Raw genomic sequence first — 19,190 nt, 5'->3', positions numbered from 1 at the left:
GCCATTAATATACATTTTTGCCTTTGATGCAGAAAGAGACTATCAACCAGGACAGACTTCTTGTGCAGTACTAGGAATGAACCCTGCCTATGCTAAGAAACATGGAGCCATTAAAAACACAAAGATAGAAAACTATTTTAAGAAATGTAACACAGAATAGTATAGACATTTGTCTTAGAATGTGGATGGCATGCATTCACTTAACAAATGGAAACACATTTTAGTCACATTGAATAGACACAATACTAATATTGTCAATAGCTGGAAGTAAGAGACTTGAAGCATCCAAATATACAGAAAGGATGGACTGTATAATTATTTGCATCATACAATTTAAAGAAAAGAAGAGCTACCATTTTACTACCTAAAGATGTCACTTTCTCAGCATCTCCTTCCGCAAAGGGATGTGTATCAATTTTAAGATATTATGGGTATCAATGCAAGCCTAATTAATCATCTTTGAAAAAGTAAAATGCCCTTTTCTATATCTGTACAATAAATACATATTTTTTTGTAATAAACTCCTCATAATAGATTGAGTGTCTCATGCTGTGACAAGATTATTAAAGGACTCTGCTGAAATAGGCCTGCTAGAGGACATATTTGCAAACCTTCTTCATGAAGAAACATTAATCTGAAGCAATATATACACACCAGATTTTTACAGTTACAGTTTATTCTCAAAATTAATTTCTATCCATAAGAATTTCAAAAACTGTCTGTACTTACTTTAGGAGCTGATCAACAATATCACAGACTCAATATCACAAAACTCTGCATTAGAGATTTCAAAGTGAAGTGGTTTATTTTTTAGGAAAGTGCTCCATCTAGTGGATATTTGGAGGATGCTGTTAGCAACTAAAAAGAAATCTTGGCACCCAAACAATCAGAATTGGGTATTTCTAGCATTGATATGTCAAGTAATAATATTATTACTATATAAAGAACATAATGATCCTCTTTTACATAAAAGTTATAACCTACAAACCTATAAATTATAGTCAATGTAATAGTTATTACAATACAAATAAATATAAATGATTCCCTAAATCCAATGCTATGTTAATGGAAAACATTCATCAGAGCATCTAAGAAAATTTCTGTTTTAACTTGAAAGGTAGCTCCCTTTTCCACCCCATCCCCAACATCACACATAAACATATTTTTATTTAGAAGACAAATACACTAGAATATCACTAGTTTTCTGTTCTCAATGTACAGTTAGATAGAATGCTAAACTCTGATCAGACTTCAAATATGCAGATATTCTCACTTCTTAATTTCAAAACATTTATTATCAAACCCCTAGGATAATTGTACCTGGATAGTGGTACCAAAGGTCATATCTCAAATCACAGTTGCAGTTAATATACTTCTCATAACAAAGTTCCTCATGAGAGACTTCTAAGAAAGCTAAAAAGTCATGGGATAGGTGGCGATGTCCTTTCGTGGATTACAAACTGGCTAAAAGACAGGAAACAGAGTTCTACATTTCTCCTGGGCCTTCCCTAGTAAAAGTGTTAATTTGCTATTTTTGACTGTGTTCGCCGACTTGCTCAATATTTCATTTACCCTTGTTTTATAGATTTACAGAAGTTGTGGTCCCCCTGATGCAGCCCCTGATGTGAAACACGGCCGTGTCTGGGTCCTTATACTATGATTCTGTGACTGTGACTCTATGTTTAAAAAAGATGAACCATATTGGTGATTGTATGTATAATTGAAAATTGTTTTCTTTTCTAAGAGATAATGACCAGTAGATTGTTTGCCACACATTATTTCATTGTTGTATATTTTCTACATGTGTGCGCTGTTTACCCTGCCTGCCTCGTTTGCCTACGCCCTGTAATTGCAGTGTTTCTGTATGGCGACCTCAGCTCTGAATGATATCTTCAGCTATTCTGAGGAAGATTTCCAGGCCTTGTTTGCTGCTCCTCCTTTTTTCACTGATGACCCTACTCCTCAACCTACTCTCAATTGGACTGATACCATTACCCTCAAGAAACGAGCAACATGACCAGAATTACACTCAGCTACTTCGACAGAGTATTGCCGGGTCCATCGTATTCTTCGAGGATTGAGAATTAATGAAGAGTTTTGGCTACTCACCAAGCATCCAGACTTTATTGGTAAGTGGAATCAAATTTTAAACAAATGTTCTTTTGATTTAATGGTACTGATTGTTGAAACAACAAAGCAGGTAGCCTGTTCCCTCCAAGAACAGGTGAATGTTAAAATTGATGTCCTGAAGTCTTCCCTCCTGATTGACTCTTTTGCTGCCCAACTTACTGAGTTTAAACACAATTTAGAAACATTTAGATCTGACTTTAAATCCAAAAAATTTAAAAAATTCCAGAGGGACGCTTCAGATTACTCACATGGTTTTGCTTACCCATGGATGTCGCCCGCTTCACGTCTATCCAAAAAGAAAGTCACTTTTGCAGAGTCTTCATCAGATGACTCATCAGGGGAAGAAATATGTGCTCCAGCTCCACCACCAGCAAGTTCTCATTCTATCCAAGAGTTTGGTCTTTCCTCTTCTTCCTCCTCTTTTTTAGTCTCGAGTTATCCTCCTCGTTTACCACATCGAGCTCAAAACCTAGCACGTCCATGTCAGAAACCACCGGATTCCATTTCGAGAGTCACGCGACCCAAGGCAATGACCTCTTCTTCAATTTTTAATCTGTCTTCTCGACCATTATCGCAACATGAATATAGTCTACTGCAATATGGCCTTTCTTTCGTTCCAACTGTACGTTATGACCAATTTAATATACAGGTTTTTTTCTAGCGGTTCTTGAGTTAAACTTTTCTTTTCATCTTCTCCATCTTCTCCGGGCATTTCGATACTATCTCGGAAATCTTGCTGGGTCACTCCTGGCCCCTTGGATCCTTTGTTGACTGCATTTGAGAGGCTAGTTTTGCACAATTTATCCATCCGGGAGCAAAGTTTTTCTAATACATTTAGAAATATTTCATGTCTTGAACGCACAGCAATCGCTTCTTTGGCCTCGGATGATTCAATTGTGATTAAGCCGGCTGATAAAGGCGGCAGCATTGTGGTACAGAACCGAAGTGGTTATGAAACGGAAGTCATGAGACAATTATCTGACAACTCCTACTACCATCCCCTCGCAGCAGATCCTACCCCACAGCTGCATTCAGTCATTACAAATCTTGTTCAGCAGGGCCTTGACCGACACTTCCTTACTGATAAAGAAGCTGACTTTTTGGTTGAGAAATATCCTGTTCCTCCAGTCTTTTACACATTGCCAAAAATTCATAAATCATTAGAATCTCCTCCAGGTCAGCCCATTGTTTCGAGCATTGGTTCACTCTTAGAACCACTTTCGAAATTTGTTAATCATTTCTTACGTCCTTTCATCCCCTTGTGCCCCTCTTACATTCGCGACTCTAGCCATTTTATTTATTTGCTTTCAGACTTACCATTTCTGTCTGAACCATTTCTGTTGTTTACATTGGATATTGTTTCATTATATTCTAACATTCCCCAAGAAGAAGCCATTTCAGTTATAGAGTCCATCCTGTCTACATGGAGTCCCCGGGAACATATTCCTTCATCCTTTTTGTTCTCCCTGAACCGCATAGCACTAACAAACAATTTTTTCCAATTTCTGGGTCAATTTTTTCAGCAGATTAAAGGTACTGCTAAGGGGGCCACTATGGCCCCCCTCAATAGCTTGCTTATATGTTGCTCAGTTTGAGTCCACATTTATCTCTGACCCTCCTATTAAACAGTTCTATCATCTGTGGCTCAGGTATATAGATGACATCTTCCTCATATGGACAAGCACTGAGATTCATTTTTTTCTTTTTTATGACTGGTTAAACACCCACAACCCACATCTTAAATTTGATTTTCAATTTCACTGTGAACAGATTCCTTTTCTTGATATTGTGATTAAGGTTCAGGGCTCTTCTTTTGGTACTTCATTTTATCATAAACCCACCAATCGTAATACTCTTCTTCAAGTACACTAGTCATCATCCATGCCCACTACGGGCTAACACCCCAGTAGGCCAGCTCTTTTGCCTCCGTAGAATCTGCTCCACTCGGCAGGACTACATTATACAAGCAAAAATTATGTCTTTACATTTCCCAGAACATGGTTACCCTGGACATATCATTAAGCGAGCCTATAAACGTGCCCTCTATATTAACCGGGATCTCCTTTTCACACCACGCCATCAAGAGTCACCCTCTCAACTCACTTGTATTCTTCCCTTTTCTCCACATAGTTATGAAATTATTTCTATTATCAAAGCCCGTTGGAATACACTTCATTCCCACACCATTTTTCAAGAGTCTCCATATTTCTCTTTCACACGGGGATGTAACCTATGAGATATCCTCATCTCCTCTGAGCTTAATGATAGTCTATCACCGGGGGGGGGCACTCCCTGCATGGCCATTGGTCTGTGTGCACACACTCCATGAACATTCATTGTTTCATACACCCCGTATCCCCCAAACAATACATTCTCCAAAACTGCACCACTTGTGCATAAGTGGTGTAGTTTACGCTATCCTGTGCTTTGATTTATGTGGGTAAAACTACCCGCCAGATACATGCAAGGATTATAGAACACTGTTCATCTCTTAAGTCTGGTCACCCTGAGGCGCCCCTGGTTGATCACTGGCATTCCCATAATCACAATATTGCAGATTTTAAAGTTTTTTGTTTTGGAACAACCTCCTGTAGTTACACACGGGGTGGTAATGTGTCTCTTGCACTCACACGTGTAGAACCACGTTGGATTTTGGAACTAAATTCACTAACCCCTTTGGGTCTTAATTGCAAGATAGATTGGTCATCTTTTTGCTAGCTTTCTCTTCCCTTTCTGCTTTCCCTCTTGTCCCCTTCCATGTTTTTTGTTTTTTTTCTTTTCTTCCTCCTTTCCCTCCCCCTCCTCCCATCTCTTTTTTACCATCCCTTCCTTCCCCCTTTGTTTCCCACCCCCTCCTTCCTTTTCGTTTCCCCTCTTTATGATCTCCTATCTGTCATTCTCTGTACACACTCCCATTGGTGAATTCCAGTCATGTGATTAGCTTCTGTCGTGGTTTTTCTACTTATCTTTAGACGCAGACATCCTCCTTCTTCTGAAAGCCATATTACCGTGCAGAACTCCTGTCATTAAGGATTCTTTAATAAGGTTTGTTTGTCTGGTTTTTCTCTATGATATATCAGTTATGGATTCAGCTTTCATCGTGCTAACTTTCTTTTTGTTATATTCAAGCCAGAGTTTGAGATTGCGTCTTCAGCATAATATAAAATTAGAAACCTCTTGCTTTCGTTTGAGCACCCATTTAAAGTAAGTATAAGCGCTGTTGGTATCTTGAGCCAGCACGATGTTACGCTTCTAAGTCATTATTTAATTCTCATTCTTATAGGGGGTGTTTTCGGTATTTGCTGCACTGCAAGGTTTGCGGTGTTTCCTTACAGCACTTCTCAATTTCCCTACTTCTTTCAGATAGTGGCATTTTTGTTTTTATTTTTAATTTTCAATTTAAGTGAGTGTGACTTTGTTCAATTTTTCGTGGCTCATAACTTATTCTTCTTTTTATCTTTATTCATTTTCTACACAGTACCACGTGTGACCCCGCTGTCCCGCGGTTTAGCAACTCACTTGATATATGAACCTTCACGGATGTTCCATGCAATACAATTTGAATTTCAGGTAAATCTTTTTTTAAAACAACAATTTGTTTCCCCCTTGTATTCAGCATAGTTTGCGAGGCAAGATCATGGTCTCACACTGTTTCTATTTTTATTTTAAGCACTAGTGTTAAGTGATTCAGCTATTTACCTCAGTAAGTTCTTAACGATTATATATTTTGATTGTATCCGACTATTCTTTATTTGATTTCCTTTTCTTTTTCTTTCACTTTTTGCTTACGGTAGATTACATACAATCAACCTACAGTTTCCAGCATCATGATGCTCTAACCTTCAAGGTTCTTATATGCTTTATTTTTTGGCTTTTTCCTTATCCATCTCCCTCCCTTCTCTTCATCTCCCTTATCATCTCCCCCCCCTCGCCCTTTTTCTTTCCTCCTTCCCCCTCCCCTACCTTCCCTCCTCCCACCTCTTTTTCCCTCCTTTTTCCCCTACCCCTCTCTCCCTTCCCCTTCCTTCCCCTTTTCCTCCCCCCCTTCCCCCCCCCCCCTCCATGTTCTACATTTCTCCTGGGCCTTCCCTAGTAAAAGTGTTAATTTGCTATTTTTGACTGTGTTCGCCAACCTGCTCACTATTTCATTTAACCTTGTTTTATAGATTTACAGAAGTTATGAAGTTGTGGTCCCCCCCTGACGCAGCCCCTGATGTGAAACATGGCCATGTCGGGATCCTTATACTATGATTCTGTGACTGTGACTGTATGTTTAAAAAAGATGTACCATATTGGTGATTGTATGTATAATTAAAAATTGTTTACTTTTCTAAGAGATATTGACCAGTAGATTGTTTGCCACACATTATTTCGTTGTTGTACCAACTAAAATAATACCAGGAGCAGTTGAATAAGCCTGACGATATATTCAATCTCCACCCACAGGTAGCTGAGACTAATCAACTCAGCACTGGCAGCTGGGGGCAGGATAAGCCAGCCAGGCTTAGGCAGGCATCCAGCCACCGAACAAGGAGGGGCAGAGCCAAAGGTCTGAGTCTGAACCTCCCGATAATTAGAGTAGAGAAGGAGATCACAGATTATTAAAGGAACAGAATCAAATGCTGATAATAAGAATGAATACCCTAGCAGGACCCCAGGGAGATTTAAATAGCAGCATAGATAAACTGCCAGAATATATTGAAAGAATTCAGGAGTTGGAAAAAATTATAAAAGCTCAGCAAGGGAAAACAGGAAAACAAATTAGATCTCTGGAATTTCAACTCGCTGAAGCACAGCTCCAGCTGGCAATTGTAGACCATCAAAAACTGAGTTAAGAAACTGGCTCAGTCAGAGATGCAGGTTACCGAGTTAGGCAAGCAAAATAAACGACATGCGCTAATTTTAATCTGGCAGCAGGAGAAACTCTTACAAAATAAGAATGAAATGGAAGGGCTGCAGAAAGCAAAAAGCCAAATTAGAGTGGGAAAAATTAGATCTATTAGCCAGATTAAGTGAACTCCAATATCAGCAAAAGGTGCCCCACGATATGGGTGAGGTAGTGAAAGGGAAGACAGTTACCGCTGTACCAAGTCCCAGCACAAAGCTGAATACCCAAGAGTCCTTCCCTTCCCCACTCCCAACTGCAGCAGACACCCAGCCCAAGGGCAGAAACTGTTTTCAGCCCCCCCCCCCCCCCCCGAGGGAGATGGGACATGAGGGGAAGCCAAAGAACAAAAGAAAAGGCTGGAGCAAATCAGAGGTGCGGTAGCCCTGGGCTCTGGACTCCTCCCCCCAGCCACTGCCAGAGAGAAGGATTGGGGGATGCCCCTCCCATTCTTCCAAAAGGGGGGCTAGGATCCCAATTCAGCACCCTGGGCGGCTTACCATCGACTGACATTAGAGGGATCTCTACACCTCAGAAAGCACATTAATCTCCTTAGGACATTAACTGAGCCCTTTAAATGATGTTCTGCTTCAGATATTTGGAAGCACCTGGCTAGGTTGCATGAAATGTTGGAGATAGTAAGCATCCGTTCAAAAAGGGAGCAGGTAGCTCGATCCCCATGGAGCTTCAGTGAAGAAGCCTGACAATATATAAATAGCATCCCCCCCAGAGGTTAGGAAGTCTTTAAAGACATTTGCGTTTGCCCTCAAAGAGCACTTTGGGGCTTACGTTAATAATGTCATGGCCCGGCAAGCTGCCTAAAACATGCAGCGTGGCACTGAAGATAGCCCAAGAGCTTTCAGTTACCACTTAAGGCGACCTGTGTTTATTTATTTATTTATTATTTTTTTGTTATACCGAGTTTCATGACAGGCATCACATCAACCCGGTTTACAAATAACAAGGTGTGTAAAGCATAGCGTAACGTAATAAACAATATTCCCAATAAAACTGTGAACTTTAAATACAGTGAATCAATTACAGGGTGTGAGAAAGTTACAATAAAACAGGGAAAATTAACTTGGAACTGGAAGAGGGGAGAGATTGAACAATGCAATATTTACATTTCATCCAATTAATGTAATAGTATAGCAGAGTAAATAAATAAGCCTATGTGAATAAATGTGACGGTACATAAATATGAAACAGTAAAATAAGTAACCAAGAGAATAAATATGACACAGTAGTGCATGGTGATGATATGATAAAAACTCAGCAGGTAATAATGAGTGTAAGTTTATGGTAGGTGGATTCTTATTTAGATCCAGTTATTGCATACAAGTTTGTGTTGATGAGTGGAGGTTTTATTCAAGGCTTGGAAATGCTTTTTTGAAAAGCCAAGTTTTTAGTCTCCAAGTTTATGGAGAGCCCTGTGCCAGAGAGGCTGACAAGGACACATTCAGAAATCTTTTTTTTTTTAATCCCTTCCCTCTCCTCTCCAAACTCACTTATATCTCTACAGGGACACACCCTTGAATTTCCTAGTAGAGGAAGAGGAGAAACTGCATGTCATTAGTCTCAAAGGAAAGACTGCCCTTGGAGAGCAGAATACAGATAAGAAGAAGGGTAGGAATCAAGTGTCTGTAGTCCTTCAGAGTCCAGAGGGTCTTCAAGTTAATTCTCTATCTTCTTGTCCCAAGTCTGATAGGTCCAGAATGTCTCCTCCCAAGGAGCAATCTGTTAACCTGGCAGAAAACCCAGAAACAGACTCAAGCAATGTTCAGTCACTCAAAAGGAATCGTAACTGGATGCACCATTAGAACTATAACTAGAAGCAGTTTTTGGAGAGTCAGCTGGCAAAGCTGAAGACTGCCATCCTAAGTACTGGTAACTAGGGATGTGAATCGGGCTTCAGACGATTGAAAATATCGTCGATATTTTCAAAATCGTCAGAAATCGGGGGCTCCCCCAAAACGATAGGAAAACCCCAAGATCTCCCGTGATCTCCCACTCTGGGCCATCCTCCGGCTCCCGGGCCATCGGCTGCCACTAATCAAAATGGCGCCGATGGCCCTTTGCCCTTACCATGTGACAGGGTATCCGTGCCATTGGCCGGATCCTGTCACATGGTAGGAACACTGGATGGCCGGCGCCATCTTGTGCTCCTACCATGTGACAGGGGCTGACCAATGGCACTGGTAGCCCCTGTGACATAGTAAGGGCAAAGGCTATCAGCGCCATTTTGATTACTGGCAGCCGATGGCCCGAGTGCAGGAGATGGCTCCCGGACCCCCGCTGGACCACCAGGGGCTTTTGTCAAGTCTTTGGGGACCCTCCTGACCCCCACAAGACTTGCCAAAAGTCTAGCGGGGGTCCGGGAGTGACCTCCTGCACGCGGACCGTCGGCTGCCAGTATTCAAAATGGCACCGATAGCCTTTGCCCTTACTATGTCACAGGGGCTACTGGTGCCATTGGTCAGCCCCTGTCACATGGTAGGAGCACAAGATGGCGCCGGCCGTCCAGTGCTCCTACCATGTGACAGGATCCGGCCAATGGCACGGATACCCTGTCACATGGTAAGGGCAAAGGGCCATCAGCGCCATTTTGATTAGTGGCAGCCGACGGCCCGGGAGCGGGAGGATGGCCCGGAGCGGGAGATCACTCCCGGGACCCCCACTGGACCACCAGGTACCTGTAAAAAGATTTTTTGGGGGGGTTGGGAGGGTGGGGGAAGCTAAGGGTTTACTTTTAAAGGGTCGGGGTGGGTTTTTTGTTTATCGGCTGGGGCGCAGCCGATAAACAAAACGCAATCGGGCCCAATGGAAAAATACCCACATGTGAATTGGAACCAGAATCTGAACCAATTCCAGTTCCGATTCACATCTCTACTGGTAACTAAAGGCACAGTGTGCTTGCTACACTGAAGAAAGCTCCCCCAAAGAAGTGTGGGGAACCTGGCAACCTCCCAAGAGTGCCTAAGTACATCAGGGCCCTCCACTAGCAAGCACTGGCTAACTGATCTTGTTTTTTATTCCCAGCTCTCTACAATAAGACCCCAGGAGTCTTCCCTGTCCAAACCATTGATGCTACTGCCTCTACAGTACCAAGTGGCATCCAGCCACATGCGAGTTCTGCACTTCTTCCGGATATGGACTTTGTCAGGAAGCATAAGTATTTCTTAGATGTATTGATCCTCAGGTATTCTACTAAATGAGCCCTATCAGAATACAAGATGTGCTCAGTTGTGAGGGTCTTCTAGATACTGGTTCTGAGGTCACCCTAGTCACACAGAGCTTGTTCGACAAGCTCTCTGCTTCCTTAGAGAGTAGATCTGCTTCAAGAGTAGTCCCATGCAATGTGGCCATAGGGCCTATGGAGAAATGTCCATGGAGGTCAGAGGTAAGGCCTAGCTCACCCTTCAGATAGAGAAGATGAAAGTGAAGCACTCAGTTCTGATCACGAAAAGCCCAGAAGAGTAATTCCTAATTGGAAATGAACTCCTCATGAGGTTGTCCCTTATTCTTGGTTATGTAAATGAACTCATGTGGACTCAGGTCAGGCACCCTTTCATATATGAAAGAGTGGTTCAAGGGGAGAAGGGGAGAAGGGGGAGAAGGGGACCCATAGTTCTAGCCCCATAGAGCAGAAACATACTACTCTCAGAATAAATTTCCAGAGGTCGACAGATCCCTCTCTACTAGTACTTCGGTACAGACAAGCTGAAGAAAGGGGAGATAAAAATAACAATGTTATCATCTTCAAAAGGGAGGCCATACTCAACATTGCCCGAGATACTACCAAATGGAGATTTGCTTCAACTGACCCCCATACTCAATCGACCAAAAACACAAACTTGGTACACCTTAGGAAGCTGACCAACATACATCGGAGTGGAGATGCCATTTCAGTGTATGTCCAGCCAGCAGACATATAAAAGTTACAGGTACCCCTGATGCTCAGTGGTGATGTCTCCTTTGTGAGTGAGTCCCTCTACCACAAGGTGAAAGGTAAGATGGAACTGGAATCAGTAAAACACAATATTACCTTGGTAGAAATACCTGGACAAGAAACTAAGTTGCAAGTGGGAACATGTAACCTAGTGCTGAAGTTACTTTGTAAAAACTTCAACCACAACTTCTCTATAATCAGTGCTTTAGATTCATTGATGTACTTTGGCTCAAACTGTCTCATCAGACTGGGAGCTTATGTCGACTTGGTGAATGATGTTGCTGGAACTGACTGGAAGATGATCTGGCAAGCAGCCCCAACATTCACAAGTCGCTCAGGTCTGGTCAGGCTGTCCCACTGGTATGCAAAGTGGAAGGTGCTAAGGAAGCCTATATTCCTAACAGCATACAAAATTATCCCCTCAAATAGCCAAAGGTCAACAAATGTTAAACAAGTTGGCTTTCTTCTCCCTGAACGCCAGATTTCTCAAATCTGGGTTGTCTATGGGAGCCACACCTTGTATAGAGATGTTGAACACAGTACTGTATCTGTTAGAAACTAATACCAGCCCAGGCTGAATTATACTGAGAGAAGAAAGAACCCTTAGGTTCCCTAATTGGAGAATTATTCCCTGATCGGATATGGAGCTAAATCTTGCGGTTATAGGTAAATTACTTATGAACACCAAGATATACTCTGGAAAAGATCCCCCTGACTGTTGCAAAATGCTACCTAATGGCCTCGTCAACTTTCAGTTCATTTGGCCTCATGATGCTCAAGCTTCCAAGGTTCAACTGGAAAAGGACTGTCTCTTACTGTCAAGGGAACTTGATGGAAGAGAGATAGTTGAAATTCAGCCTGAAGAGGTCTGAACCATTAACAGTTCAGACTCACTCCATCTCAGAAGAGATAGAAGAGCAAGTGGAGATAGCTCCAAATGAACCCTTCCCTGGGTTCTAGGAGATAGTAAATTAACAGCTCAAGATAGTGGATGCTTGTATAAACTCAGCAGAAAAGGATCAGCTAAAAGAACTGTTACATAGATATAAAGAGATCTTTGCATTTGATGCCTATGGCTGTGGCTTGACTGACTTATACATCAATTGAGTGCCCACAGAGCCAAAAAGCAAGCCGGTTTTTGTACGCCAGTACAAAATTCCGCTAGCTTCATATGAGTCAATGCAAGAAATCTTAAACATTCTAGAAGTGTAACAGTACTTTTAACAGCCCCATATGGCCAATCTTGCAAAGGACTGGCACATAGAGACTAGCTATAGACTGCTGCTGCTGGAGAGAGAGCGCGAGAGAGAGAGAGAGAGAGAGAATGTCAGCTTTCGCGCCTTTTTTAGCTTTAAATGGCTGTCAGTTTTGAGGGTGCTTGCGCTCCATTGTACATCTGAGAAGGTATGTAAGTTTGTTTTAGAAAATTGTTTGGCCTTTTTTCACCACCTCATGTAATGACTATATATTATTTTGTTTATATTTTAGACTTTAATGTACATGCTGGTCCCTCCCGATGCAGCCTAGCGAAACACGGTCCGTGTCGGGGGATCGCTCTAAATTATGTGCTCTTTAATTCATGGAGTTGCCGCCACTACAACATTGTTTCACCTGCCTTTGCTTTGAATCGCAATAAAAGCTTTTGTGGAATTTTTGGTGGTGATATAATTTATCCTGCACCAGTGTACTCTGCTACTTGCGTATGTGCAAGGTTCTTTTGCTTCGGTTTTGTTTGGTAATTGAAATCTCCCATTATTACTGCACTGCCAAATTGGTTATCTTCCCTGTTTTCTCTTAGCATTTCATCATCTGTCTGACCATTTTGTCCAGGTGGATGGTAGTATACTCCTATCACTATACTCTTACCCAACACACATGGGATTTATTTATTTATTTAACACTTTTTTATACCGACCTTCATAGTAATAACCATATCAGATCGGTTTACATAGAACAAGGGTATAACTGAAGCAATAAATAAAAGTAATTAACAAGAGAGGTGAATAAGGCAAAGTTACATTTAACAAGGAGTAAAAACTTGAGAAGCTTAAATAGCTGGAAGAAAGGTAAAGGCAGGAGGTAATTATAACATAATACAATAAGGAATTTGGGTTAGAGCTTAAGGTGCTTTAACCTGTGAGTGCCAGGGTCCTTCGTTCGAAAGGATAGAGGACCTCTATCCTCTACGTCCAGGTGAGAAAAAGATGACTAGTGATTGTCTGGAGGATCATCGAAGGCTTGGTGAAATAGCCACATCTTGAGCTTTTTCCTGAACGTTGTAAGGCAGGGTTCTAATCAGAGGCTTGAAAAAGCTATTGAAAAAGCTTGGTCTTTGGTCGAGGAAAGGCGTGAGGCTTTGGTTGGGGGGAAATTCAAAGTACCTTTGTGAATATCTCTAATTGGTCTGTTGGAGGAGTGTAGTTTGAAGGGGATTTTGAGGTCGAGTTGGAGTTGATGATGGATGTATTTGAGTATTAGGGTGATTGATTTGTAAAGGATTCTAAAATTTACTGGTAAACAATGTAGGTGTCTGAGGATGGGTGAGATGTGATCTCCACGGCTGGTGTTGGTCAGTAATCTCGCTGCGGCATTTTGTATCATCTGCAGTGGTTTGGTGGTCGATTTGGGGAGGCCAAGGAGAAAGGCACTGCAGTAGTCTATCTTGGCAAATAGCAACGCTTGGAGGACTGTCCTGAAGTCTTGGAAAAATAGAAGTGGTTTGAGTCATTTCAGAACCTGGAGTCTATAAAAGCAGTCTTTGGATGTGGTGTTGACCATTTTCTTTAGGTTTAGTCGATTATCCAGAAGTACCCCTAGGTCTCTCACATGCTTATGGGTGATGTATGCGTTGTGTGGGGATGATAAGGGAATATTTTCTTTGTTTGAAGAGATGAAGAGGAGCTCCGTCTTCGAGGCATTAAGAACCAAGTTTAATCTATTGAGGAGGCTGGTGATAGATATAAGGCAGTTGTTCCAGTGGGTGAGCGCTTTTGAAATAGATTCTGTAATAGGGATTAGAATCTGCACATCGTCTGCGTACAGATAATGAATTAAATTAAGGTCGGTTAGCAATTGGCAGAGGGGGAGGAGGTAAATATTAAAAAGGGTTGGAGATAGGGATGATCCTTGTGGTACGCCAAGGGTGGATTTTGTTAGTGGCGATTCTTTATTATTGATTTTAACTTTGAAGGTTCTATTGCAGAGGAAGGACTTGAACCAACTGTAGGCTGATCCGGAGATACCGATATCTGTTAGGCGATCCAAAAGGATGGCGTGGTTGATGGTATCAAATGCCGCCGAGATGTCTAGCAGGACTAATAAGGAGTAGCCTTTGTCTAGACCCATTATAATATGATCTGTAAGTGAAATGAGGAGGGCTTCCATGCTGCGTGCCTTGCGGAAGCCATATTGTGAAGGGTGTAGGATGTTGTGATCTTCTAGGTACTCTGAAAGCTGGGTGTTTACCAACTTCTCCGTTAATTTGGCTAAAAATGGGAGATTGGAGATGGGTCTGAAGTTGGCTGGTTCATTAGGGTCTAGATTGTGTTTCTTGAGGAGGGGTTTGAGTGCCGCGGTTTTTAGATTGTCAGGGTAACTCCCTTGGGTTAAAAGGCAATTTATGATACTTGTCAAAGGTCCTGAGATCGTGTGTGGGATGAGAAGCAAGAGTTTCAATGAGATGTTATCTGCTGGATGGCTAGATGGTTTCTGTCTTTTTAGTAGGGATTCAATCTCTTTGGAGGATATTGATTCGAAGCTGTCGAGCTTGGCTCCCTTGAGAGATTGAGGATTATTGTCTGAGGTGAGAGGTAGAGTATTTGGTGGTAGAAGGGCGAGCGTATTCAGGATCTTCTGTTGGAAAAATGAAGCAAGTTCATTAGCCTTAGATAGAGCTTGTTCGTCTGGGATAGATGGAAGGGTTGATTTCGTGATTTGGGTAACGTATACGAACAAGGCCTGGGCATCGTATTGGAGATGATGAATTTTGTTGGCATAGAATTCCCTTTTTGTTAGTAGAATAGATGTCCTGTAGTGATGTAGAAAGCCTTTGTACATAGACAGGGTAGTTGTGTTGGGGGGTTTTCGCCATATATTTTCCCTGTGACGTAGCTCCTGTTTCATCTGTTTTAGTTTAGGGGTAAACCAGGGTTGATTACCTTTTTTTGTAGGATTGATTGTTTTGGAGACTATTGAGCACCATTTGTTAGCAACTGTTTCCGTGATCTTATGCCAAGAAGATAGAGCTGAGTCAGGATTGGAAAGGTCTAGGTTCATGAGTTCCTTGGAGAGCTGATCACTAAGTATTTCGAAAGGGCATGGTTTCCTGAATTGAATAGTAGAAAGGTGAGGAGAAGTGTGAGTCTGTTTATCTATGGAGAAGGAGGATTCTATCAAGAAATGGTCTGACCAGGGGATTGGTGTGCAAGAAGGTTCTGATGTGCAAGAGAAATTAGAATTGATGAAAATTAAGTCCAAAGTGTGTCCTGCTTTATGCGTAGGGCTATTAATGATCTGCGTGAATCCCATAGCACTGAGGGTGGTGAGGAGCACTTCGCAGTTTGAGGAGCGAGGTATAATGTCAGTGTGAAGATTGAAATCACCTAAGATCATAGTTGGGAGGTCTAAGTTGATGTGTTTCACGATGGATTCTATGAGTGATGAGGGGTCTGTTTCTAGAACTCCGGGAGGAGCGAAGACTAGTAGAATTTGTAGTTGTTTTGACTTGACTAGACCCAATTCCAATTTAGACTCAGTCTTGATAGTATGTGCGGATAGTTTGAGTTCTTTCTTGGTAGCTAGAAGAAGGCCGCCTCCTCTTTTTTTGTGTCTGTGGAAGGTGAAGATGTCATATATATGAATAGGAAGTTGATTGATTAGAGCAATATCAGCATTTTTTAGCCAGGTTTCTGTAATTGCACAGATATCTGGATTTGTGTCCTGGAGATAGTCGTTGAGGATGAGTGTCTTTTTGGTTAGGGATTGTGCGTTGAAAAGGGTTACTGAGAGTAGTGTGAGGCCTAGTAGTTGGTTCAATGGTGAGGTCATGATTGGAATAATTCTTTTTTGTATGATGTGGGTGGAGTTGATTATGGAGATTCTCCTTCGGTATTGAATGATTGGGATATTGTAGGTATGCATGAGGTTGGTTGGAGAGGCAGGATGCTGGGGATGCTGGAAGTTAGAAGAATGCTGGGCGAATGCTAGGCGAATGCAGTCATAAGCATGCTGGGCGAATGCTGGGTGAGTGCAGTCAGAAAAAATGTCCCCTTTTATAGGATATAAGAAGTTCCTCTGTAGGATCTGCTGACAACTCTGGCCGTTCTACGGGCTCTCGGTGTGAAGCTGGCGTGAATTGCGCAGGTCTGGAGTAGGAATCTTGGGCGCAGCTGTCTAGATGTGGTTTGATAAGTTCTGTTGCGGGTGAATAGTGATTGAAGGTTAATGCGGCTGTCTTTAGATGTTTGTGCTCTGAGACTTCATACAGTTGATGGTGACGCTGTTATGCTGAAGGAGCTGAAAAGGTAGGCAGTTGAGGAGGCATTTAGATATAGAACTGGAACTGAAGACCGTGGGGTTGACTCGGGGCTCCTTTGGGGCTGAGACGAAGGGGCGAGACAAAGGGGCAGGCCCCTTTGTCGCGCTCCTTCGGCACGCGACGCTCGGCGCGCGGCACCGGGCTGAAGAGGATTTAAAGCCCCTCTGGGCTGGCTCCTATTGGAGGCTAGGTTCGGCGGGCGGGGCTTCCGTTCTCGGCGTTCTCGGCACGGTTTTTAAATTCTAACAGCTGTTTTTTATTTTTTTCTTACTGCGATTTTAGCTGCGCTGTCGGCGCTGAGACTGCCTGGTGGGGAGTGTGTTTTTTCTGACCTTCCCCCGGCGGGGCTTGGCGCGGATCGCGCAGGCCTTCCCCGATGGCAGCAGCAAGGCAGAAAAGGAGATGGCGCCGGGCTGAAGAGGATTTAAAGCCCCTCTGGGCTGGCTCCTATTGGAGGCTAGGTTCGGCGGGCGGGGCTTCTGTTCTCGGCGTTCTCGGCGCGGTTTTTAAATTCTAACAGCTGTTTTTTATTTTTTTCTTACTGCGATTTTAGCCGTGGTGTCGGCGCTGAGACTGCCTGGTGGGGAGTGTGTTTTTTCTGACCTTCCCCCGGTGGGGCTCAGCGCCGATCGCGCAGGCCTTCCCCGATGGCAGCAGCAGATGGCAGCAGATGGCAGCAGCAGATTTCTACCCATATATATTCTACTGAGCATTTAGTCTCTTGTATGATCTTTATCCTGTTGGACTCTATACCCTCCCAGACATAACATGCCATACCCCCACTAAGTTGATCCTCCCTATCATTGCGATATAATTTTTACCCTGATATAGCACTGTCCCATTGGTTATCCTCCTTCCACCAGGTCTCTTTGATGCCAATTATGTCAATCTTATCATTTCCTGCTATTCACTCTAACATTCCCATCTTACTTCTTAGACTTCTGGCATTGGCATACAGACATTTCAAAGTGTGTTTTGCTTCTATTAACAACCTGCTTTTCAGTTGATAGGGATACTTTGGAAAGCTTTAGCTCAGGTGATTTTTTATATATAGGCACATGGACTAAGTTTGCTTTTATTGGAACCTCTCTGTTGGGATACCCTAACACTCCTCTTTCATTAGTATCCTTCAAAGGTACATTTCTCCAAACCATGCACTGCTGAGTGTTTGTCGGCTTTCCCCCTTGTTCTAGTTTAAAAGCTGCTCTATTTTGTTTTTAAAAGTTAGTGTCAGCAGCTTGGTTCCACTCTGATTAAGGTGGAGCCCATCCTTTCAGGAAAAGTCTCCCCCTTCCCCAAAAGTTTCCCCAGTTCCTTACAAAACTGAATCCCTCTTCCCTGCACCATTGTTTCATCCATGCACTGAAACTCTGAAACTCTGGAGCTCTGTCTGCCTCTGGGGACCTGCACGTGGAACAGGAAGCATTTCAGAGAATGCCACCCTGGAGGTTCTGGATTTCAGCTTCCTACCTAAAATCCTAAATTTGGCTTCCAGAACCTCTCTCCCACATTTTGTCATGTCATTGGTGCACACATGTACCACGACAGGATAAGCTCTTGGAGGAGAAGTCCATTAACTGCTATTAATCAAGTTGACTTAGAAAATAGCCACTGCTATTACTAGCATCAGTAGCAAGGGATATACTTAGTTTTTGGGTACTTGCCAGGTACTTGTAGCCTGGATTGACCACTGTTGGAAACAGGATGCTGGGCATGATGGACCCTTGGTCTAACAGAGTATGGCAATTTCTTATGTTCATTGGTGGTAGAGATGCTCTTATTCTTCCTTCCTTAATGATTCTTTTGTCTTTATTCTCTGATATTTCTAGGGAACTTATCTTAGAGAAAAGTTACTGGGATCTGACAAGTTCTATGCTCTGAAATCCCAGTGGGAAAGGGGGATCCAAAAACCTCCCCACTCTTCTTAAGTTTAAAAAATACTTTAAAGCTTAAACTGGATCTCTCCTCTTCCTTCACTGTCTCTCACAGCAGGATCCATCACCAATTCTTTCCCACCTAGGGTTTAGAATGGGGTCGCAGGTCTTTGGTCCCCTGGTGAGAGCCCTTTTGCCGCTAAAGGGTAACATGCTTAAAATTCTATCTTTCCGTAAATTATAAGAAGGAACCTCAGGTGTGTTAAACTGGCTAGGATAAATAGTCTTCAGGCATCCAATCAAGAACCTCTAGGTGGGAGGGATTGAGGCATATGGATGGCGTCTTACAAAGTTGTTCTAAGACAGGGTAGCTAGACCAGGAGAGTCTTCCACAATGCTATGCACTGACACATTGATATAAAGATATACTATCCTTACAAACACATACATAAACACACATATACAGTATGTAGTGTTACGCGTGCCGCCCGCACTAGCCCCGCGGTGCAGCCCTCTCACCTTTTCAGACAGACTCCAGCTCCTGGCTCCTCTTCAATGGCAGCGGTGGGCCGCCAGCTCCGACCTCAGGTTGCCTCCAGTGCCTCCGGCCCTGTGATGCTACCAAGTGTTGCTAGCCAAGTTGTTCCTGTTCGTTGGGCCTCTCTGCGTGGCCCATGGAGAGACACCGCCATCAAAGCCACACCCCTTCCTAGTCATGTGCGCATCAGTGATTCTTTTAAAGGGCCCGCAGTGGGAACCTGGCCGCGGACCCAGATGCTGACGTCAGACACTTCAGCGTATAAAAGCTAGGCCTCG

At 42.9% G+C, this 19,190-nt stretch overlaps 1 long non-coding RNA gene across 1 annotated transcript; it reads left to right on the top strand.

The window, feature by feature from the left end:
* Nucleotides 1–5,128: 5,128 nt before the first annotated feature.
* LOC115086125 lies at nucleotides 5,129–6,386 on the top strand. Its single transcript, XR_003855089.1, has 4 exons — nucleotides 5,129–5,175; nucleotides 5,609–5,700; nucleotides 5,925–5,977; nucleotides 6,297–6,386. It is a non-coding gene; the product is annotated as an uncharacterized LOC115086125 (long non-coding RNA).
* The last annotated feature ends 12,804 nt before the right edge of the window (nucleotides 6,387–19,190 follow it).

The sequence above is a fragment of the Rhinatrema bivittatum genome, chromosome 2 (assembly GCF_901001135.1).
Source record: "Rhinatrema bivittatum chromosome 2, aRhiBiv1.1, whole genome shotgun sequence".
In the NCBI taxonomy this organism is placed as follows: domain Eukaryota; kingdom Metazoa; phylum Chordata; class Amphibia; order Gymnophiona; family Rhinatrematidae; genus Rhinatrema; species Rhinatrema bivittatum.
The sequence above is the reverse complement of the archived record's forward strand: the minus strand, read 5'-3'. Positions and strand labels throughout refer to the sequence as shown.